The sequence below is a fragment of the Carassius auratus genome, chromosome 27 (assembly GCF_003368295.1).
Source record: "Carassius auratus strain Wakin chromosome 27, ASM336829v1, whole genome shotgun sequence".
Taxonomy (NCBI): Eukaryota; Metazoa; Chordata; class Actinopteri; order Cypriniformes; family Cyprinidae; genus Carassius; species Carassius auratus.
In genome coordinates this window covers 17,277,617-17,303,388 of record NC_039269.1, presented here as the reverse complement: position 1 = coordinate 17,303,388, position 25,772 = coordinate 17,277,617, and the positions used below count along the sequence as shown (strand labels likewise).

Genomic DNA, 25,772 nt, shown 5'->3' with positions numbered 1-25,772 from the left:
ATACATTTAATTTTATTTTAATTGTTTAAAACAAAAAAAGTTTTAAAATACTATTTGGCCAGTGTAAAATAATATCAACAATATTTTATTCTAAAATATATCTGAAAATAACTTTAAACCATTTTTTTATGGATATTTTCATATATTTATTATAAAGCAAAACAAGGATACTGGATAATTTTTATGGTTGGGTATCGATTGGGTTTTATACGATACCGGTGGCATTTCGATACTTTTAAAATGGTACTGGAGCCTAAACAGTGCCTGATACTGATACCGATACTTCTATATAAATATAATAAATAATAAATAAATAAATCCTAAAAAGGATAACATTAAAGAACATTAAAAAGATTTAAAATAAATCCATAGCCTTCACACACTCCTTGCATACTCTCATTTGCCAAGCTTCCCTTACTCTAAGGCTAATAAATGTATTTCACGATCTGGGTCATTATTTAATACAAGACCACACAATGTTTCTACTGTATCTCTTTTAATCTCGCTGATATTTAGTTAAAATGAGTGCTGTCTGTCTGTCCCTGTTTTTAATCAGTTGATACAGTGAATGACTGTATCGTTGTTCTTTATAAAGTAGCAACAATGCCATTTGTAAAGTACAGTCTTAGGCACATTAGTATTTTCACCCCAAAAAAGGGTTAAGGGTTAAGCCAGTTATTTATATATTTTGCTGTAGTATGTCAGAAGGAAATATAAGTTTACATTTCCAAACATTAATTTTGCCATCAATTTTAATAATAGTCTAGTGAGATTGTTGAATGCACAAGCAGTCTGACAACAGACTGCCTTAGACTAAGACTTTTGCCGAGTAGTGTATGTATAAAGGATGTATTATTAAATTGAGTATATTTAAATATGTATAATTAAAGTATTTGTTCATATGTGTTAAGGGCGAATTTGTGTACAGTTGGTACCCAACCCTAATAATTTTTAGCAATAAAAATGTATGTGTGTGGCAAAAATTCCATTATCGTCCCCATCTCATAATTCCTTAATGTCTCGGTGTTAAACTTGGTGTCACGTGGATGGGACTATGCATGTAAATGATATGCAGATGAGGTTATGCATACTAAAACTAGGCATTGAAAGTTCCATAAATGGTGATTTCAGGGAGGAGATGGGGTGTAGATGCAGGTATGCACATTCTTGACAATCCTTCTGCCATTGCTGTTTTGTACAGTAAGAATTTTTGCCAAACCATAGCCAGAAATATTGCTGTGAAATATTTACTTATTTGATATTTTAGTGAATAGTTTAATTTTGAATGCCATTTCATTACAAGTAACAATTTCGGTTTCCTTTAGAATCAGACATAAACAAGAATTGATTCACAATTCAGGGAGAGTGTTCAGTAAAAGCTGTAAATGAATCTAAATTTATTTAATTTCAAATAATTTAACTAACCAGCTAATATTTATTAAGAATATAGACAAAACATGTATTAGTGTAATTGTCTATTGGCAATATGTTTAATCTGTTCTATATTTATTTTTTATTTATTAAAAATAACATGAATTATCTATTTTCCACTTATATAAATCAGTTACAAAAAAATCACAAATCCCTTTACTCTACTCTTACTGTAATATATGTATCATGATACACTAATGATTCATTATTACTTAAAATTATATTGAATAATACAAAAAAATAACTCCACATGATGTTTCTCTCTTTGCCATTTAGTTCTTTCAGACAATGTGTGTCTTTAATCATTTCTGTGCATGGCTGCAAAACGTAATGCCGAAATACACAATGATATGTTTTAAATAAATAAATGTAAAACAAATAATGATCGTTTTCTAAAGTATGTTTTCATGGGTGATTTGGGATTGGCAGTGAAGCAGCTGTCACATGACAAGGACAATATGATGAATGTAGTATGTTACAAACATATACTATTTACATACAAAGTAATTAAGTCAAAGAAGTATCCAGTCTGCATTTCTAGACACAGCCTCCCCTATTTTATTTCCACCCTCAGTGATTAAAACCAGAAACGCTGTGACTCTTAAAGGCGTGGTTGTACAATGCTTTGCTTCGACTCATTGTTGTAGTCCAGGAATGTTTTATATTAAAAGTTAAAGATTAATATGTTATTTCCTTTTACATAAATTGCGAACTCAACCTAATTCATCACAAAAATGGTTCAACCTCATATTTTTTATCAGACAGCAGACATCTATTGTTACATCATAATAGAAACATTCTGTTCATCTGTAGTGAAAGTCAGACTGCGGTTAGGATGGTCACTCAACCACGGCCTGAACTCCTGTTCTCTTTCATTTACATAACCAGACACTGTATATTTTTCTCAATATCAAAGACCAGAGAAATCTTTATTTAAACTCTGTTCCCCTGCGGAGTGACGGAGTTGTAATTGCTGGTTGAGTTCGGTCCATTTTTGGCTCTTAGCATTGAGCATTTAATGTCCCTGAGTCTCATCCTGTCCTTCTCACACGGGGGTCATTCAGGGCACTTGGAAACCTCCCAAATACTGAGAGAAGCAGCTCCTCTCTCTCTCTCTCTCTCTCTCTCTCTTTTTGTGATACTGCAGTATGCATTGGCTCTTTAGGGATTGATATGAAACTTTATCTTCAGCAGAAGCTTCCATAAGAGGCTCTGATATTTAGCCAAGTGCTCAGCTGTTATGTGTTATGTTACATGCTTTGTAAAAGATGTCAGAGACCGGAGTTATCTTATTGCTCTCGCTCACCCATCACCTAGTTCTGTGGATCTCAACTGGTTGGTCATGACCCAAAATTGGGTCACAAATCATTGTTAATTAATACCAAAATGGATTTTGAAATATAATAATTGTTTCCTTACGGGTTTCCTCAAAGCTCCTATGAATTATTTTGCATCACCCATATCATTCAGACAAAGGGTTCTGCTCATGACCTATGAATGGCTTACTTACAGTTGTCTTTGCACTGCAATCCAAGATAGAAGGAAGCATTACACATCTGATGTTTAGTTACTGTTGCAAATGTTTTACACTCACATCAATACATTGCCCTGCCATAAACGTGATGGCTATATTGCATTGTAGCTTCTTGTCAAAATATAGGTGATCAAACCAGTTCTTGATGTAAATGCTGAAGCATTCCTTGAAGGCTAGAAGTGATCAGATGGCACATATTTTATCTCCCAGCTTTTTTACGAGCATTTTATGGATCAGATAGCAATTCCTAGAGTCCAGGTTTGTTCGTCATGGCTGAATGAAGCAATAGCTGTGGTGAAGAGAGTGGCCTTCCCTTTCATGTAATGGGATGAGTAGTTGAGGACTCAATGACTTGGGCTCTTCCGCAAAAGCTCTTCATTTCCCCAGGGAGGCTTGAATTGCTCTGGCCTGCCCATGTAAAAGAGAGGAGATAGCCGGCCATCTGGAGAACACGATATTATCACCACTAGTTCCTGTCATTTTAAGAGCCCCATCATCCCCCCGCTAGCACATCATCTCTCTTGGCCTTAACGCATGTTAAATGGTATGTTAGCCATCAGCTGTCATATATTTTATGTTGTCTTGTTTTCTTTTGTTCATTTATATCTGCATGGCTATTGTAAACCACACTTAAATGTACACTGAGAGAGCTCAGTAACATGTCCTTTGTGGGTTGTGTTTATGTCGGTGTGTATGTTTGAGTGTTGGGGTGTGCTTGTAAGTTTGTGTGTGTTAGAGTATCATGTTCTCCTGCACACACACGGATGTATAGACATATTGCAGCCAAACACAATGAATTATTAAACTGAGCTCATATTGTGTGCTTGTTGGAAGCTGCAAACAGAAGCCACACAACAAATGTGAAATTTTATATATATATATATATATATATATATATATATATATATATATATATATATATATATATAACAAAAATAAATTTATATTTATAATATAAGCTCACTCTTTGTTCTCAAATAACATCTGAAGGAATAGGAGGAATTGTTTGTCTCTATATATTTTCAGATTAATGTCTAATATTAGATACTGTATTTTGTCTAAATTAAATCTTTAAATACTACAAACTAAAATCAGTCATTTTAAATTGTGCAAGTGAATTGTCACCACAACAATATGTATGAAGAGTGCATGTTAAAGATTACGGTTTACAACTTAGTACTGTATTTTTAACAATAAAAAGTGTTATTTTAGTATAAATATACTATTGTAATATTTATATTTTTTTTATTATTTTATCTTTTAATTTTAGTTTTTGGCAATTTGTTTTTTTTTTATTTATTTTTTATTTTTTATTTTTTATTCCAGGTAAAGATTTTTTGTTAATGATGACAGCATTGGCATTGCACAGTTACATTAAAAATATCATCTGATGCTAAATAAAAAACTTCTAATAATGGCTGATAAGTAATCTAGTACCAATATATTTTGATACCTTAAATGTTAAGGTATTGAGCTCAAAGTAGTTTTACACTTACATTCCCATCCCGAGAAGTGTGCTAAATTGGGATGAATGTCTCCTGATTTGATTTACCTAGATGTCCTGTGGTGAAGGGCGAGTGAGTTTGAAAGGTGTTAGTTTAACTGGCAGGGGGCTTTCCAGAACAGATGGGACAGTAGTTGGGCATTACATTCTCTACTGTGGTGGTGTTAATGCTCTCTGGAGTCTTATGATGTAATGCTGCTGAGCAGATGCCTGCACAGATCTTGATGTAAGAAAAGAGCAATGAAGTGTGTTATCCGCAGCCAAAAGTCAAGAGCTAACTGTGGCATGAGTGGATGCCTGACTAATATATTTACAAGAGTTCTTCTGGATATGCTGGTAGTGTGTAATAGGAGTTTTATTTACATTTTGTTATGTAGTCTTAATTTTTTTTTTTTTTTTTTTTTTTGCATTGGTTTGGTAATTAGTCAGTCTTTTCCTTTTTTCTGACAAAAGCAACACTGTGTGTGTGTTAAAACAATAAACTACAGTTGTAGGGCAATACAAAACAACAGTTAAGGCTGTTAGAGGACACCTGGCCAAACAGTTCCTTTTACTTCCCCTGTTTAGGAGTAAATGTCTTGTGATAGTTCCTGTTAAACATTATTCATTGAAGCTAAGGCTACAACCGTCAAGGTTGTTGTAATTAAACATTTTTAAATTGTAATGAAAATGTCTTAACTCAGTCTTCCTGTGCATCACAAGATTTTTCTGGTGATGCATCCAAATGTTTTGTCTGCCTAAAACCCTTTACTTTCTCACAATCGACTGCAAGTGTGGCGTTCAGATTATCCTTCATCCCATCAGCATCTGATGTATGGAACCAATATATTTTATTTTTATTTTTAGAAAATCACTCTGATGCATTACAATACTATAGCAATTATATAAATATATTACTATACCTTTATGTGCTAGATCAGTGGTTCCCAACCTTTTTCAACTCACGGCCCACACAACCAAACACAAATGTTTGTGCGGCCCACTTCAAAAAAAATTAACTGACCCCTCTATTGTTGGGTTAATAACTTAGTACAGAATCTAGATTGTTAACTGTATTTATTGAATGAACTAGGGCTGTGCGATATGGACAAAAAAAAAAAAAAAATCAATTTGATCAATTTTGAGATTGTGTCACACACTGATATGCTTTTACAGTCATAAATGCATTCAGGATTAATTTGAAACATATTTCCAAAAGAAAACCTATTAGAGCTTTATCAAAAAGTTGTAACGTCTCTAGAACAGACATGAGTCAAAATTATCACTATAGTAAAGATGTAACAAAATGTATAGACTTAAAAAAAGATCCTGTTTACAGGGACTTATTTTTTTCTTTTTTGTCATGTATTGTTCATAGAGCTCAACAATTGTAGCGGTGCCTCAGGTGTTTGCAGTGTGTATACAGTATGTGTATGCGGTCAGCAGCGAGAGCGCATAAATATAACGCGAAAGAACATTAAAATAATGCACGAGTGCAAATCTCTGTTCACATGCAGATTTCCTTTGCTCTGTCACAAAACCAGACATGAAAACCACTGTGCTAGATAATTGCAAAAGTAATCAATCTAAAAATAGATAGAACAAAATCAATATTAACTAGTGTTCATTCTTATACAGGTGCATCTCAATAAATTAGAATGTCATGGAAAAGTTCATTTATTTCAATAATTCAACTCAAATTGTGAAACTTGTTTATTAAATAAATTCAATGCACACAGACTGAAGTAGTTTAAGTCTTTGGTTCTTTTAATTGTGATGATTTTGGTTCACATTTAACAAAAACCCACCAATTCACGGTCTCAACAAACTAGAATACTTCATAAGACCAATATAAAAAAATGAATTGTTGGCCTTTTGGAAATTATGTTCATTAACTGTACATTTACTCAATACTTGGTGGCACAACATTTCTTGGTAAATGGGTGCAGTGATTTTGGTTTTCAAAAAACACAATGGACCAACACCAGCAGATGACATTGCATCCTGTGGACTGTGGAAACTTAACACCGGAGAACAACTTGGGCTATGAGCTTCTCCATCCGTCCTCCAGAATCTAGGACCTTGGTTTCCAAATTAAATACAAAACTTCATATCCTCTGAAAAGGGGACTTTGGACCACTGGGTAACAGTCCAGTTCTTCTTCTCCTTTGCCCAGGTAAGACACCTCTGATGCTGTCTGTGGTTCAGGAGCTGCTTAACAAGAGGAATACGACAACTGTAGCCAAAATCCTTGACATGTCTGTATGCCTTGACACCAGCCTCAGTCCATTCCTTGTGAAGTTCACTCAAATTCTTGAATCGATTTTGCCTGACAATCCTCATAAGGCTGTGGTTCTCTCAGTTGGTTGTGCTTTTTTTTGTTCCACACTTTTTTCCTTCCACTTAGCTTTGTTAAAATGCTTGGATACAGCACTCTGCGAACAGCCAGCTTCTTTGGCAATGAATGTTTTTGGCTTACCCTCCTTGTGAATGATTGTCTTCTGAACAACTGTCAGATCAGCAGTCTTCCCCATGATTGTGTAACCCAGTGAACCAAACTGAGAGAGCATTTTTAAGGCTCAGGAAACCTTTGCAGGTGTTTTGAGTTGATTAGCTGATTGGCATGTCACCATATTCTAATTTGTTGAGATTGTGAATCTGTGGATTTTTGTTAAATGTAATTACCAAAAGACTTAAACTACTTCAGTCTGTGTGCATTGAATTTATTTAATACTTTATTTAATGCAATTACTGAATTAAATTAGCTTTTCCATGACATTCTTATTTGAGATGCACCTGTACTTATGTATGCACCTTAAACGATAACTCTTAAAACAAAATGTTTTGCATTTCAAAAGTTCTTTTATGATTATCAGAGCTTATAACAAATGAAAGTCAGAAATCTCAAAATATTATAATATTTACATTTGAGTTTCATTTAAATGATCATCCCTACAATATAAATTAAGGCTGTCTCTCGTTCTTTGAAACCACAATAAAAGAAGACCGTTGACTTGGCAGTGGTCCAGAAGACGGTCATTGACACCCTTCACAAAGAAGGTAGGTTTCAAATGGTCATTACTGAAAGTGGTTGCTGTTCACAGAGTGCTGTATTAACTTTTTCACTATATATATATATATATTTAGATGCACCTGCAAAATGATCAAAATAAAACAATGGATTCTGTACCCTTTTGTGTTTAATCCATAATATGTAAACATTATTATGAAGGTAATAGTTCTGTAATTAGGTAATCTATCTAAGCAGTGACATCTTAGGCTGCTTAAGCTAATAGAGTTGGTTTTTCCCTTTGTGTCCTTGGAAGCAAATTTCATAGTGTATTTTCCCCTTCTTTGTTAAATCACATTCATATGAGATCTTTAATTGAATACCGTTTTTGATGGTTTCTGTAAATATGGATATTACTGAATGCTGGTTATGCCAGAGCTTCAGCCATAATGACTTTATTTAATTTTGAGACTTGAACAGGATGAACTAGCTCTCTGTTCATTACCATTGCCTTGAGGACTGATTCAGCATGACTGATTCTGGAGTTCTGTCTCATGAAGGCCTTTCTCCTCTCTCTCTCTCTCTCTCTCTCTCTCTCTCTCTCTCTCTCTCTCTCTCTCTCTCTCTCTCTCTCTCTCTCTCTCTCTCAATTAGTCTGTGGAGTAGTCGAAATAGGATGAGCCAAAGTGCTTCACAAATTGATTTAAACTACTAAGGAAGCATCTCACATGTTATGATTTGAATCCAGAAGGCGTGATTTTCAAACAGCTGAGCTGAGTTTGGCTTTTTTAATGAAGAAAACTCAGCTGGGTCATAGACCCCAGTTGTGGCATGTTTCATATGAGGAATGATTTGTGGAGCTCATATCCTGGTGCAGCGTGTGAAGATTCGGTCCTTCATTCCATGTACAGTTTCACAGGGCCGACTGCCTCAGCTGTCCCATGTAGGCTTTTCCTGGAAGTGAGACTTGAAGATTTCTTCCATGAGTCTTCTTGGAATCACATTTTTTTTATTCTTAGAGATGCTTTTGGGAGTCTTGTTACAGCCACGTGTCACAGACCTACATGACCTCGTGGAATATTCTGCACTTGAATTCATCCATGCATTCTTATGACTGATATTCTTGCTGTGTTGGCCAGTGACCAACTCTCTGCATAAAATCAAAGTTGAGTAAACTGTTTGTGCATTTAAACAGAACAAGAGTCCATGGAGACTCTACTCTTCCAAGTAGGGCCCTTGAAAGCAGATATTTAGACAAAATTATGAAACCTTTTTTCTTGATCTTCCAAGCTATAAATAACTCAACGTTATTCCAGCTCCACTGTAAGCCTTCTTAGAAGCCGCTGAGAACAGGCTGTGAAAATTTGTTTAAATTTACTGATTAGCAGATAAAATGGAAACCCAGATGTAACAATATGCTAATCGTTATGTTCAGTGTAACTTATTTCTGTTATTTATTCTGATTTTGGTGTCAGATTGAAAATTCAAAAGATGCCTTTATCTTTGTGGGTCACTCAAGGTGATTGATCATTATATATTTGTGAATCCACAGCATTGAAATGTATAAACACCCTTGTGCTAAAGCAATGTGCATGTACATGAGTTTAAATTGAAATAATTGGCTTTCACCATGTTGCATGTTTTTTTTCCTTTATGTTGCTTGTTTTCGCAGATGGAAAGCCTGATCATCGGCCCTCACACAATATTGGCCCATTGTTCGGAAAGAAGGATCTCACAGTTTGGCCCGACTCCAGTGAGCTTCCAGTAAACTCTACATTTTTAGAGGGTCTTTATATCGGTGACAGCTGGCCACCTAAAATATAATAGAGTAATAACTTCTGAACGTATTCACTAAATAACAGGAAGGAAATTAGGAGTTCTTGTGCAGTGTTATTCCAGTAACCTGGTATTCTACGTAACTTGACCATCATAGCTAAAGCCACAGCACCATCTTGCTTTGTCAGGATCGGATTGTTCAAAAGGACCACTTGTATGTCCTAAACTGCCAGTCTTGCAATGTTATATAATCTAATTGAAACCAGTTAGTACTTAAAAATATCCACAGACCAAAAGAACAGAAACACCCTACATCCAGAGGAAAAATTGAAAGGAGACTTTCAATAGTTTTATAGCACTGCCCTTTCTTTAGTAACAATCCTCTTGAGAGGATCTTTTGAAATGGTTAAGAATAGATTTGCATTTCTCAAATAGCCGTGTTGCCAATTGAGTCTGCGAAGTGTGAAGCAGTCTCATCTTCTTAGGTGGCGTTCGCTTTCTTTCTGTTGATTATGAATGAGCTGTCATTCTCTCGTTCTCTCTCAGTTTGTCTTTTCCATCATGACACAGTGATTTACTGATCTACCCTCTCATGTTCCCTCTTTTTTGCTGAGTCACAGCGTGTATTTAAAGAGTTGCAGTTGGAGACCGGAGTGGTATAACGGGATTTGCTTACACCTCGTGAATCGGTTTGCTGCAGTCATATTACAAGTGGAAGATCTAAAGCAGGACAAACGGTGTGGTTAGCTATGTGTACTCTTATTAGCATGTAGCAAAAACCAAAAAGACCAAACTAGGATGGAGTTGAGAGGCCGGCAGTTTCTATTTTAGATCTGCAGTCTGTAATATACACACTTAGGCTGCCAGGTCTCTTAAAATACTTCTGATCTCAATCTAGTCCAAGAATTGGCATCCTGTTCAGTGGCCAGAGATCATCGCTGTTTCTGGTCGGTACGATATCATTATAATGACTCAGTAAAGAGCAAAGTCTGTTTCTCCCCTCTTTCTTTAAGGTCATTTAATTCTAGGGATGCATCGATCCGATACTCGGGATCAGTATAGCTTCTGATACTGGCATTTTATGCTGATCGGGTCTCCAAATCCGATATTGTGCGTGTACTATTCTGTGTTGTTGTTGAGTCCCATGAAAGGAACGAAAACATCATAAAGCACCAAAAAGTTTTTATGGACATACTTCGTGTTCTGAAGCTGTTCCATAGTTCAATATGAGGTACAGATTAAAATTATTAAATTCATGAAATTCAAGTTCACAAACTTTCTTTCCGCTGCAACTGTCTGTCATCCTCCACTCAGCAATCAAACTGTGTCTCGCGCTCGGTTACTACAGTCAAAACGATGAACTCTTTCAAGAGCGCACAGTAGGGGAAGTCGTGGCCTAGTGATTAGAGAGTTTGACTCCTAACCCTAGGGTTGTGGGTGCGAGTCTCGGGCTGGCAATACAACGACTTAGGTGCCCTTGAGCAAGGCACCGAACCCCTAACTGCTCCCCGGGTGCTGCAGCATAAATGGCTGCCCACTGCTCCGGATGTGTGTTCACAGTGTGTGTGTGTTCACTGCTGTGTGTGTGCACTTTGGATGGGTTAAATGCAGAGCACGAATTCTGAATATGGGTCACCAAACCTGGCTGAATGTCATGTCACTTTCGCTTTTTTTTATTTTTTTTTTAAGTAACTGAGGTTTAAAACTGTTCAAAGAAAAGGCTCAATAAGCTTACGCACTGATTTAATACACTACATATAAATATCTCTTCCCTTTGTACTAGTGATGTCTGCTTTGCGAACAAATCGTTTGATTTAACCAGTTCTTCTTAGTGAACTGGTCGAACCAGTTCACCAAATCGGACTGAATCGTTTGAACTGGTTCGCGTCTTCAGTTAACATTAATCCACAAATTACTTAAATTATTCACTTTTTAACATGGCTGGCGCTCTCTCTGAATCGAACTTAACCAATATCCTGGAGTAATTCATTTACTCAAACAGTACACTGACTGAACTGCTTTGAAAAGACAACTGAAGATGAAGTTGAGCCGAGCAGCTTGTGTGTTGTACTTTGCAGACACGGAGGACTGCGCAGCATGTGACTCCGTGTTGTATCAAGCTCATCATTCTGCGCACAGGATGTGCATAAGCGCTCTGTGATGCTCTATATTGGCGCCTTTAGTATTATAATACTTTTCTGTGCAATAAAAAAAGTTATCAGTAGTCTTTCTTGTTCTGTTGCTGCCTTTATTACTGTGCTATACATTTAAAAGAAATGTATTTTATATCTATATAAATGTGTATATACTTGTGTATATACTGTGTTTTTTCATGAATGTATTTTACAACAATACAAAGTGTAAAATTATGATTATATATTTTTTTTCATTTTGTTATTTTTAATTCAAATGAAGTTGTCTTTATGTAGTAGATGATCAGGTCAACACAGAGAAGTATAGAAATTCTACCTTGAACTAAAAAAAAAAAAAAAACTTGTGCTGGGATCGGATTGGATTGGTATCTGTAGATACTCAGAATTTTCGGGATCGGTCTGAAAAAATGGTATCTTGCATCCCCATTTAATTCACTGTGTCTCTTAAACAATTATTTTCATTCTTGGCCCGCTTCCTGGAGCACACCGGAGATGCCAAGGAAGAGCGCAAGAGAGAGATGAATGTTGTTATGTGGTGAGAAAAGTGAATGCCTTCAAAGTTTATAAATAGACATTGTGTATCACCACTATATAAGAATGCTTAAACAATCAAGGTGTTTGAGATTCCCTGTCTTTGTGAGGAAAATGAATAAATCCCAACATCGCCAGGTCCCAACCCAGAAGGCCTCGTGCCAGTGCAGCTTAACTCACGTTTACCGTAAACAGGCTGGAATCCGGGCGTCTGTGTGAACAATGCACTGACTTGGCTGCCAAAACCATAACCCTGTGTTTATGACTTCAGAAGTGAGGCTCGGGATTGTGTAATAGCACGACTGGCTTTACAGCTGAGTACCTATGGAATAAGTTAGATAAAACCTACCTTTGAAACCCAGTGGCCTCTGAAGGATGTGCTGATTAGAGAGGTCAGACTGGATTGAGTCACCATACTGGGTTCTGTGAGGTATATCAGACTCCAGGCAGTGTGGGAGTAATGACGCATTGGAGTTTTTACCCAATAATTTAATTTCAAAGAAATGTTTTTTTTTGTTAGTTTTTTTCCCTGTGACTGCGCAACTATGAAGTAGTTCCAAGACATGACAACATATCACTTTATTTGTTATTTCAAAGATCCTTTCAGACTGCCTGAGCAAAATAACCAAGAAAAACAGAAAATGACAAAGCAAACATGACACACACAGTAGGATAAAATTTATTTATTTGAAATTACTTGGAATATCAAAGGAAAGCTCTTTGTATGCCATATAAAATTAAATAAAGATATGTTTGTCTGATATCCTGTAGATATTGAATAGGTGATTCTTAGGTGGCCTCTATAAGTGCATTAAAAACTCTTTCTTTATTGTTCTGCGCAGGCATAAATAAGTGTTAAAGGGATGGTACACCCAAAATTGAAGATTTTGTCATTAACTACTCGACCTCGTGTCTTCATTTTCGTAACACAAAATTAAGATATTTCTGATTAAATCTGAGAGCTTTCTAAGCCCTGCATAGACAGACAGCAATGCAACTGAAGTGTTCAAGGCTCTGATAGGTAGTAAGGACATTGTTAAAATAGTCCATGTGACATCAGTGGTTCCACTGTAATGTTATGATGTAATGTTCTAATACTTTTGGTGCATAAAGAAAATGGAAACAATGACTTCAACAATTCTTCTCTTCTGTCTCTTGACAGACAAAACTACCACTCGTTTGGAGCAACATAAGGGTAAATAATTAATGACAGAATTTTCATGTTTGGGTGAACTATTCCTTTAAGATTTCCACAGTCTGCTTCTACTTATCTTTTTGTGTCCAACTAACATCAGTGAAAGGCAAAAATAAATACCGGTACATTTAAAAAATTGAAATATTATTCATTATTTACTTTAATAAATTTATCAAAAACTTGTTCATGTTCTGGGTATTCTATAGTCTTTGTGCATACTTGAAGTCTAAAGCAAAGGCATCCAGAGTTTATTTTACCTTTGTCATCCCATCTATGATTACTATAATATTTGGTAATTGTCTCTTAAGTGATGAATGGTAGAAGTTCAAAGAATTTATCCCAGTGATTAAAGGGACAGGCATCTTTTACTGGTGGCTCTCCAACAGGGGGTCATCGAGGTCTGACAGACTGGAAAGATCATGACACTCTCATCTTGTGCTGAGGGGCGTCACTGAAGGATGTTCCATCTTCTTCAGCCAATAGAAGAGGGGCTCAATTGCTTAAGGGCTAATTTTGTTGTTTGTGGCTCAGCATGTGAGTGACTAAGACCAAAGTCAAGAGCTAGACTGTCCCAACACCCCTCAGGCCGAAAGGGCACCTGTTGTGCCGGCAGTCCGTTGAGATCTAATTTATGCAGCACAGCTGTAGCCCTTGGTGACTTGTGTTGACCTCTCAACTTTGCTTGATGGCTGTGTGATCTGGACACTTCTGTTACAGGGTGAAAGGAGTTTATGCTTCACTTGGGTTCTCTGACATGTTACTTATATTTCTAGCATTATGTTACTTATATTCCTGGTCATACCGCATTAGAAGATGTCATTTCACGTGTTTCACAGGTGTTGACATTTTCCCTAGCCCCCCTTAGTTAATTTTGATGATTTATATGAAAGTTAATATACGTCACTTCGAGCTGTGCTAATTCAACCTCTGTGTGTTAAACTAAAGATGTGAGCATTTCCTGCACTGGTTGTGTGGCATGCATATGGAAAAAGGGTAAAGTGTGTTAAGTTTGGAAAAATATTGAATAAATGGACATGCAAGAATCCAACATTTATGTAGACATACTAGACGTAAACATACTGTATTTGACTATTTAATATAAAACCACTGATATAAGACTAGCGGATAGAGGAAAGGTTTAGTGACGGAAGTGTGGGTAATTGAGTTTCCTTCCACTCAGCACGGCTTACTTTTCTTCTTTCATTTCTTGAAAAGACTTCTGTGTGGATTTGTGAGAGGTGGTGGAACAGTGATGTGATTGTATAGAGGAAGGTTCGAGCACCCTTTTCTTTCTCTGTTAATGCCAGCTAAGATGAATATTAATGTCCAGGAGCCAACACACATCGAGTCAGTTTATATAAACTCTCTGTTGTCCTTCTGTTCTCTCTCTGTTCTCTCGCGAACTCGCACACAGAGTCTATTCATACTAGCCCTCACACATCAACACACACACACACACAGGCACACACACAGGCACTATTTATACGATGTCTTACACGTATGGCATGGGCACATAAAAAAAAAAACATTGTAGCATCAGATATTTGCACCATTCAGAACTGGATTGAGAATCATTAAGGAAGTCAAATAATACAAAGTGGAATTATTCAGAGAAACTATAAATGTAATCTAATAAATAAATACATTTATCAATTTAAATGAAGTGTGTGTATTTTTATATACGTAGACGTATAAAGTGTAAAAAATAGCTATTGTTATTATTGATTAAATTGTAATTAAATAATTGTATAAATATAACGTGTAATCAAAAGTATTATCAAATGTATATACAACATTGTACATGGTTGTAATTATTATTTCACTTGAATTTTATTTTGATTTATTTGATTATTTTAGAAATTTTAGAAAAAATGGTGTACTGTCAAATCGATTAATTGCATCCAAAATAAGCATTTGTTTACATGTGTATGTAAATGTGTATATTATATTCAGCGATTTGACAGAACTAATTTTATTTACATTCAAAATTTCAGCACTGCCAGCTGTGTCTGCTGCATCAGGGATAGGAAGGTTTGGAGATGTGTGCTTAAGTTAGTGAGAGTGTGTGTGGTTTTAGTAGCCTGCATGTATTGGGTTTCATGAAGGAAAGGCCAGCGGGCCGGCTGCAGGCCTGTAGCTCAGCTGCAGTGATCTGTCAGTGGATTTCTGTCAGATCAGGCATTTCCTCTCCACAGTGGCGCCAGCCTGCCTTACCCAGCACACTATAGAGCCAATCACTGGATGAAAGCATGTTTAAATATTTGCTGGGGGAACATATAGAGTTATTGTCTCCATCATGAGACTTTGTGACCATTGTAGGGGCTGTATTATTATTTTTAGTCTTATGTTTTCTTTATCAGTATTGAGGAAGTGAATTGGGGATTTTGGAGTATGGTAAACATTTACATGAACAATCACAATGCATTGTCAAGAATTAGACGATTAAAACTTTTACAATAGCCTGTGTTGCGATATGTTGTTTTTGTTTGTTTGTCCACAGCAGAAATGTTTATCATGAGACAATTCTTTAATATCTAGTTTGTCGTCTTTACTTTGAATTAACTGATTTAGAAATTTAGCAAAATACAGTAACTATTATATTGACTAATATTTTAAACTGATACTGTTTACATGGTTTGTAAACCAACACTAGGGCTGTGTGATTTTTTTCTGTTTATTTAAACAGACTGTAAAATGAAAAACCATAAGCATGACAGGTATATTTAAATGACAGTGCATATTTCCGTAATATTTTAGTTTTATATAGTTTTTTTTTTAAACTGTGTATACAACATAAGCTGAGATATAGCACAATAAATTCTTAATTAATTTGCAACAAACTTATAAAGTTTTGTTGCCAACAATGAAGACTTAAGGTCATTGCACATTGAGTCCGAAATTTTTGCAAGCGTTTTTTCGTATTCGTGATCTGAAAAATTTATCACACACAGAGACCCTGCACACTGAGTACGATGCGCATTAATGAATGCGTTCCGGAAAAAAACTATACAAAATCACGTCTTCAAGTAGTGAGGATGATTTTTTTTGTTGTCTCTCTTCTTAAAAAGAGAAAAAGAAAGAGGAAATATTGGGTCCATCCACTCCTGTGATCGCGTAGAGAGGAAGGAGAGTTCCACCAACTGGAACCACATATTATAAAGACCACCAATTTCTGTGAATCAGTTGATCCTGAACAGAGACTGGAAGTATGGGCCCGTGCGCGCACGCACAAACACACACACGGCTTACAGGGACTTGGTGTGCTATAACTATGACTGTGATATAATAATATTTGTAGTATTTTTAATACAATAATATTTGTATATATAACTGTAGGTATCTGAGCACTTGCGATTCTTTCACCACCATTGCCAGCAGTTTTACGGTGGCTCTGAGTTGTCAAAACGTCTCTCAATATGCATTTATACAGTCTATGGTTTTTACGGATGCGAAAAACACAGAAAATTTAACTTGTTACGAATTTTTTTTTGACGGATGAAAGTCTCGGAGGCAATGTGCAATCGTGATTGACATAACGTGAGGTCAATTTTTTTGTTTTTTTTTTACTCAGTGTGCAAAGGCCTTTAGGCTTCGAAGCTCGCCCCTCAACATGCAACATGCATTCAGCATTTTAGCAGCCCAACACTGAATATTATATTGTGGACATTGTATTTTATTAATAAAATAAAAATGTAAAAAATTACAAAACAGAAATTAAATTAAAATGATCCTCCCTCTAAATAAATCAGTTATTTTTATTTTGTGAAAAATGGGCCAAAAGAGACCTCCGTACTAGTAGGCTACCAGAAAGGGCAACTTTTTTTTTTTTTTAATCCTTGCATAGGCCTACATGATAAATATAAAAATTCATTATATCTTTACTACAAGTTTAAAAACAATGCTACAATTTTTATATTTAAGGAAATTAATCTTACCATCATGAAATGTCTACATAGGCGATGGTTTAAGGTGCATGTCGGCAATGTTGTTTTAGCGGGGGTGGGGTGTGAAGGAGCTGGGGCTTAGGTAGACGATACTATCGGATATCGCAATATTTTTAAAGGCGATTATCGATAAGACATTTTTGACATCGGCCAGCCCTACTGTTCACATCATCAATATGTTCTGCATCTCTATTGGCTTTTTCACCACATTAAGTCATGTGGGACAGTAGTCCAGACTCCAGAGGTCTGTTTACCATAAAAGGACCTCACACATGACATTAGTCTTGATGACCTGTTCTGATAATGATAAGCTTGAGGAACGGAAGCTCACTATTTCATTATACAACCAGCTTGGTTTTGCTTTGCCCGGGTGTATGGACTAGCACTGTTTCTTTATGATGTCACCGGGCCCGCCCGAATTCCTATAGAAGCTGTGGATTTTACCATGTGGTGTTACTTTTGTCTCCCTACCATCCTGCGCACCATCATCTAACTGTGTTTTCCTGGGATTGAGGCCCATGGGAATAGCTCTGCCCCTCCTGTAGATCTGATAGTCAAGCCAGTTATTGTTGCATTGTTGCTGTTGGAGATTTGTTTCCATTAGCCAGAAGTGCTGCTCAGCTGAGAGAGTTAGCTGAGTACACACAGACAGGAAGATGTCAGATTCATCTCCATTACAGACAGCAGAGTCAGCCGAGTGCCGAGAGAGAGGGGCTGTTGGCTGTTGGAGGAAGGGGAGGGGCCGAGAGACAGAAGGGCTGGGGCCATTGATGAAGGCTGATCTTTTTTTCCTATATGGGCTTGAGAAAGTTCACAGAGTTCAGACTGAGTCATCAGCACACCGCAGATCTCTCACTCTCAAACATTCTAGCAGAAAGGAAATATTCTGTAGAGCCATGATTCTTCATTCAGGTGTTTGCATGTAGGTTTTGTGAGGGGAATTTGAAATGAGGCAGTTTAGCGAGTGGGGAATATTCATACACAACAGAGTTGTTCCTGTTAACTGAAACTATTACAAATCAGTCACTGAAATAAAGCTGGGGTAAAATTAAATATCAGTGTTTCGACAAAAAATTGCAAATAACTGAAATATGTTTTAGTATTACTAAAACTGAAATAAAGCTAATTAAAAATATTGGAAAAAAGAAAACTAATAAAAACGACAAAAGCACAGAAAATTACTAAAACAAAAATGAAGATTGAAAATATAAAAAACATTAAAATAATATTAAATACTAATTTTGCATGTTATTTGTTTGTAGTTGCTGAAGGGTATTCTAACTAGATGAAGCCTTATTCCCTTCTGGATTATTTAAGGACTGCGGTTTAGTGTTGAGCAAAGTTTTAACACCTCTAGACAGAGACAGTTGGTTTAAAAAAAACAAAAAACAATTGACTAATTGTACACTTATGTATACCTTTTACGCTCATTTGAGGTCTAAAATTAGTTTCATACTCTTGGGTCTCTTTCTTTATAAATATAATTAGCCAAACTGAAAAGCTAGGTCTGTGGTGCTTGTAAAAACACTTTAGTTGCTTTTAAAGGTCCACAGAAGTGCCTTGAAACACACAGCCAGCGTTGCCAACTTCTTTCGATGGAGAGTAGCTAAAGCCTCCTTGAAAAGTCGTAAAATGTCACTAGATGACGTCATAAGCAAATTAACATATTCATGACATCAGTGTGTCATATTGTCTTGCCTCCCTGTGCTCAAATACTGCATTTTAATACAGCCAAATTCTCAATTTAACTGTTTTCATTGATGTATTTTATTGTTTCTGTTGTCAGAGAATGGAATGAGTATAAAATATTGACTGAAACGCAACTGAAATGTTAAAGAGATGGGGTCCTATTATGCTTTTTCACTTTTTAGAATTTTAGTCAGTGTGTAGTGTGTATGTTTGGGCGTAAAAAAGATCTACAAACTTACTAATCACAGAGTCCACTCCAAATGGAGATATTTTGTTTGAAAAAAAAATCCCTTTTCAAGAACTACAACAAATGGTTTGTTTGGACTACAGCATTAGTTTCCAGGGTTTTGTGATGTCAAAGCAGCCCATTTGAATATCATTAAATGAATATATATATGATTGAATATATATATATATATATATATATATATATATATAATGATTTATTATTACTATCATTATATTGTTGCTTTTGTTAAAATAATCAAAAGATTGTCACACCATAAATATTAAATTTTTCCCCCAGTAGTCTGTTTTATTCAAACAATTATTAACCATTTTTTCATTTAGATACAGAAGAACTTTGCCTGTTGAATATTAAAGGGGGGGTGAAATGCTATTTCATGCATACTGAGTTTTTTACACTGTTAAAGAGTTGGATTCCCATGCTAAACATGGACAAAGTTTCAAAAATTAAGTTGTATGTTTGAAGGAGTATTTCTGTTCCAAAAATACTCCTTCCGGTTTGTCACAAGTTTCGGAAAGTTTTTTTCGAGTATGGCTCTGTGTGACGTTAGATGGAGCGGAATTTCCTTATATGGGTGCTAAGGGCGCGTCTGCCGGAAGAGCGCGCGCTCCCGTATAGCAGAGCAGAGAGAGGCTGTGCACAGACAATCACTCATCACAGCGAGAGCGTCGCGAAATGTCACAAAAGGAGTGTGTTTTTGGTTGCCAGGGCAAGACAACCCTGCACAGATTACCAAAAGAGAAACAGCATTAAGGGACCAGTGGATGGAGTTTATTTTTACAGAGCATCAACGGAGTTGTGCAAGTGTTTTTGTTTGTTCCCTGCATTTCGAAGATGCTTGTTTTACAAACAAGGCCCAGGTTGACGCTGGATTTGCACATCGTTTATTTCTTAAGGATAATGCAGTCCCAACGAAAAAGGGTCACGATCGTGTGTTGGAACCGCAGGCGGTGAGTAAAACTGCTTCAAATATCTCTGTGTTGTTAACTTAGCTATCAGCGCGTAAGCACATCAAGTAAACAACATGCGATGTTGTTATCAAAATGCACTTTCCACATGTACAGCTTAAAAAAAAAAAAAAAAAAGACGACAAAGTGGAACTTAGTCATTTTCCAAAACCGCTAAGCAAATATATACAGTTTCAGTACATACCACATAGAGAAGCCTTTGCTGATGCTGCTCTTGTTAAATTTCAGCCTCTGGATCTGTGTCACAGCTTCCAGACTCGCTCAACACAAAATCCTACTGGCGCTCGTGATTCTTTAGCTCCGCCCACACGTCACGCCTCTAGGCGCTCGTGTTTTTCCGGGAAAAATCGGTACAGACTATCTTTCTCTTATGAATATAATAAAACTAAAGACTTTTTGGAGTTATGAAGGATGCAGTACTACTCTATAGGTACTCAAGATTAACAGGATATTGAGTGAAAACGAGCATTTCACCCCCCCTTTAAAAACAAATTAACAAACAAAAAAAATCTGGATCTCCAGGTCTGCCATGCAAATCAACTGTTCCTGCTCATCTCCAGACTGGATCACTTCTCTCCACTTTCTCTAATTGAAGAATCAGTTATTAGATCTGTCAGCTTTAAGAATTGTATACTTAGATTTTTGGGGTGAATCAAACTGTAACACTGTGTGTCCCAACCAGATGTGAGGCTATGCAATAAAAAGTGTGTATTCCATGTAGGGACAGCTGTAGGGGAAAAGCTGTTCCTGAGTCTGCTGGTTCTTGTACCCGTGTATTTTCCGGAATCGCAGTGTAAAGGGGGCTATGGTTGATGAGGGGTGAATACTTAGGGGTAAGAAACAAAGAAAGGTGATCAGATTGTCCCAGGTGGGGGGTGGGGTCACAATGTAAGCTCCATCAAAGTTTTGTCTCCTTTAGTATGGCAGGAAACATGTTGATGGAACTATACAGCTAAATTGGGAACACTGCATGCAGCATTATTCAATGTGGTGGCGTAATTTCAACTTGATCAGGAAGACAGGGCGGGACATATCAAGCAGCCCAGCCCCCTTTTTAAAATAGCCAATAGCATTTTGTTTATATCTGCTTGGGCCATTGAGCTCGGTAAAGCCAGATTTGACAGACCCCTCCCTAGATTCAGTACTAAAAAAAATAAGGGTCATAATCATGCTGAGGCTGTGTAGTTTTAAAAGTGTTTAATACATGCCGACTCGTGCATATGATCTCATCTCAGGACAAGATCAGACTGTGAGCACTTCCGCTGTTCGCGTGACCAGACGAAACCACACCTCATTTGCCCCAATCGAAAGCACCGTACAGGAAATACTACTGTGAACATGTGACCAGTCTCAGCCGTATCTTATTTATAGTGTTGGTAATCCTGAATCTGTAAGTATTACATTTATGGATTAAGGGGCCGTAATATTATAATGAGATCCTTTTTCAATGTCACCTAGCGGAGTGAAATCGGATGCATTAATTTTTTTCAGACACTTGCGAAAAAGGCAAAAATTACTGGGTTAATCTTTTTCACATTTCCTCTGTTGGTAAATGCACCGGGGACCTAATTATAGACCTAGAGATAGAAAAGTCTGATTTTCATGATATGTCACCTTTAAGACTAACATATTTATACTAACACCCAAAAAACTTTAATTTTGATTTCACAGGGACTTTAATCCTTGACCTCCTTCCAACGTTTCTGCTTCATGAGCATATCAGTTGTACTACTAAAATTAATGTTATTTCCCCATGCTTTCCCATAAAGCCTGGAAATACCGGCATTCAAGTTTCTGCAGGTCTTATCATAGTTTAAATAGTCAGAATGATGCTTTGGCCGTTAACATTTGCAATGCAAATCTCCTCTTATACTGACTTCTCATATTAATATATTACTACTGATTTTCATATCAACTGTTTTTAGTTTATAGATTCATCAAAAACAGTTTGCGGTTTCCTTTTGTGTTCTCTTGTGAACAGTGTAGAGTTGAACCCGGATCATGAATGAATGACCTGTCCTCCAATTCTTTCTCAGAGCATACATTCATTAACATCCGTGTTATAGACTTTATGAATGAAGACTATCTTTGACGCATCAAGTAGTAGTGAGAACTCACAATAAAATGCATGCTAATGCCAAATGCATGTTTTTCTGGAAATATTAACTAGAGACTGTCCTTGCATCACCCTCAAACACGCATATAAAGATTATGGTTTGTTAAAGAACTGAACTGGCAGAATGAACACAGTCCTCTACCACCACCACTTGACCACCTGCCTGATACGAATAGAGAGCGTATTGTATTCATAATTCTTCCATAACAATGCAATGTGTTTATTTTCCTGAAGCAGCAGGACTTCTCACCCTGACTTATGCGTTCTCAATGCGATTGGCATTTTGGGTTTCATATGATTCACTTGTTTTTGGCTGGTTAATACTTCCCCTTCTATCATTTTGCTGTTACATCCCATTGTCTGATGTGATGGGGCCAGAAAAAGAACATGTTGCTATTGTGCGGAATTGAAACTTGGAATAGAAAGGTATCTGTGTGCCTTTCATATGTAAATGCATGTAAAACAGGACATTTTTCTTTAAAGATGGTGACCGTGACCGTATTTATTGCATGTCTTGGGATATATTGTTGTGTGAATAAAAGAGTAGTATTATCTCTGCTGTAAACCTGTGGTCTGGTTTTCTTTGGGAGTGAAGAGTCTTTAAATGTTTAGTTGCAGGTCTATGTGCATGTTTCAATTGGGCTTTTTCTTTAAGCCGAAAGGCATACTACATGTACTGTATACTGGGCTGGACAGGAATTTCGGTAACACTTTCTATGAAGCCCGTATTTATAATACATTATAAGGGTATTCTTAAGGCATTATAATGAATGCATAATGCATTCTAAAAAAACTTATAATATGTTTTATCAACAGGTTTAATATATTATAATATTTACTTATTTGTGGTTATAGTTTTTAAGAGTATGATCATTTAACACAATGAACACGTGGCATCCACTTTTACAATGGATTATACTTTTCATAGTTATAATGTATTAAGTCTTATATCTTCCCATTTTTCTGATGCTACTTTATTCAAAGCGGTCAAATACCACTTATAAGTAGTAATAATAATAATAAATTCTCTCAAACAGCCATAAGAACAGATATCAGATCAGATGACTCTGTAATATGACACATTTGCTTTGAACTATTTTTATTGTATGATTATTTTGATGGCACCCTTTAGAGAGCTGATGATAAGTAACTCTGCAACTACATATCAACTAGCAGTCATTAGAGTATTTGAATGTCTGCTACTGTAAGTATATGCTAACACTTATTTTGATGCTCAACCAACAGATAAACTGACTATACATCAGCTTATTCTACCATACTAGATTCTACCATTCTTTAGCATACTAATACTCTAATGATGACAGTTAGTTGACATGTAGTTGCAAAGTCGCTCATAGTCGACTGATTAAGGGGACCATGTAAATAAAATGTAACCATTTAAATATTGCATGTTCTTTCAGTTACAGTATTAATCTCACATCAGTTAAATGGCATACACTCCACAGGAAACATTCAATATCTAACCACTCACAAGCTGTAGTAAGATACTGTGCAGATCTTAAACAATGTCAAGATTTTATACAGTCCATTTTACTGCAAATGAAGTAGATTTAATATGATGTTCATTGTGTGTTCATTGTAATGCCTTAAGAATACCCTTATAATGTATTATAAATACGGGCTTCATAGAAAGTGTTACTGAAATTTCTTAGGCTGTGTCTTTTGATATTGGCTGTCAGTGAAGATACAAAAGAGTTACATTTACTTGACTTTATATTTAGGAATAGATTCTTCAGTCACTTCACTAAATATTTGCATCTTATTTTAGTAAGCAGAGAAATTAACTTCTAGTGACTTTCAAACTGGACAGTTCATTAACAGCTGTACAAAAGTTTAGGGTCAGTACCATTTATTTAGCCTGTTCAAGAAATGTATACTTTTATACAGCACGGATGTATTAATGTGACAGTAAAACATTTATAATATATCAAAACGTTTATGTTTCAAGTAAATGCTGTCCTTCCTCAAATAATCTTGAAGATTAAATATCATGGCTTCCTTAAAATTACATAAAAGGGATAATTCACCTAAAAATGAAAATTTGATGTTTATCTGTTTACCCCCAGGGCATCCAAGATGTAGGTGACTTTGTTTCTTCAGTACAACACAAACCACTTATAAGTCTGTGATCCACCATCAAGCAAGAAGATGAAGACGCCTCACGCGCCTGCTGCTGAGAACGCGCTCAGGAGAGTCCTAACAGTTCGGACACTGTGTGAATCAGAGGTAAAAAAAAAAAAACCTTTTTAACTACTGTTCATTTTCTTGCACAGACAGATCATTTTTCTTTTTTTTTTTTAGTTCTTTGTTTTAGCCATGATTCCCATCTACTTCCATTATAAGAATGACAGACTGCAACGGTTTGTGAAAAATCTTTGTTTGTGTTCTACTGAAGAAACAAAGTCACCTACATCTTGGATGCCCTGGAGGTAAACATTAGGTTTGGAAACTGAGGTTCACAGGAACCGTGAGCAATTTCGAAGTTTTGGTTCTGGTGCGACGTGTGACCAAACACTGTGAACAGCCCTGCCCTGTTCTGATGATTCTGCGTTTCCTGTAAAGGATATCACAAACCAAATAACAGTAACGCAGCCCTACGTCTTTAATTACTGAGCACATCGTTTCCATTCCAATGAGCTGCACTCCACAGATTTGCCCGCTGCGTCATGTTTTTAACTGCCGAACGTTTCCCACAACTGTATGTGCACCTTTGATATCTGTGCACGTCGTTTTGTCTGACTGTACATGTACCAGCAGCGCGCAGCACCTTCCGCCTCTAAATTACATTATATTTGCTCCATATTGTTATTAATATACATACTGACTTCAGCTTGCCCCACTGAATAAACAGACGGATATTTTTGTGTAGATATGAGGGTTCGATTATTTAGTATACAGGTCATTTCAAGAGTGATAAAATATTTATTTTTATGCATTTAAAATGTTTAAACATGTGGAAACCACTCATTGCATCACACCGTCTCCTGACTGCATTATTATTTGTAAAATAGGGGCTTTATGGAGTTTGTGTGTATACATGGTTATAAGTATTACAGTTTATATTTCATAAATAAAGGGAAATGAACAAGTGCCTTAAACCTCAAGGGACCATTTAGCCAACCAGTTTATTCCTGCTGGAAAAGCTAAATGTTCTTGAACATGTAAAAAACATCAGCTTTAAAACACATGCTGGCTGATGGACTAGGATTACTCAAAATTACTCACTACCTTCCAGCAACGCTACATTCAATGAAGGTACAATAGTAAAAAACATAATAGTTCATTTAAATGGAACCGGAATCGGAAGCCGAAAATTTGTATACTGTAATATGTTGAATTTTGACATTGCCAACCTTTAAATTAAGTTGACATTAAGTTGACAGTGAGTAATAAACAGTATTGAGCATTGAGTAGTTGAGTATTCTACATTTTTCCTTACCCTTATTTTTGTAATAGTTGTTTAATGATTTCAATGGAATGGGAAATTTCTAATGATTCTCAACCCTAGTAAGCAGATAAACATTGAATTTTCTATTTTATGTGAACTGTCCCTTTAAGGTAGCACTGCTGTTTTTGACTGGGGTAATTCCAGCTTTTGTGTGCAAATTTTGACCCCAAATTTTGAATATTAAATTCTTATCACCAGTTAAATGTTACATTGCATTTTCTGAGCA

The 25,772-nt window shown here is 36.2% G+C and overlaps 1 long non-coding RNA gene across 2 annotated transcripts in view; it reads left to right on the top strand.

The window, feature by feature from the left end:
* The first annotated feature begins 20,427 nt into the window (after positions 1–20,427).
* Positions 20,428–25,772, top strand: part of LOC113045700 (uncharacterized) — a 28,003-nt gene continuing 22,658 nt past the window's right edge. The window contains exon 1 of one of the 2 annotated variants that reach the window (XR_003276020.1): positions 20,428–21,351. This is a non-coding gene — a long non-coding RNA (uncharacterized LOC113045700). Of the gene's footprint in view, positions 21,352–24,471; positions 24,528–25,772 lie in introns of those variants that run through there. The other variant, XR_003276018.1, reaches the window with a different exon arrangement.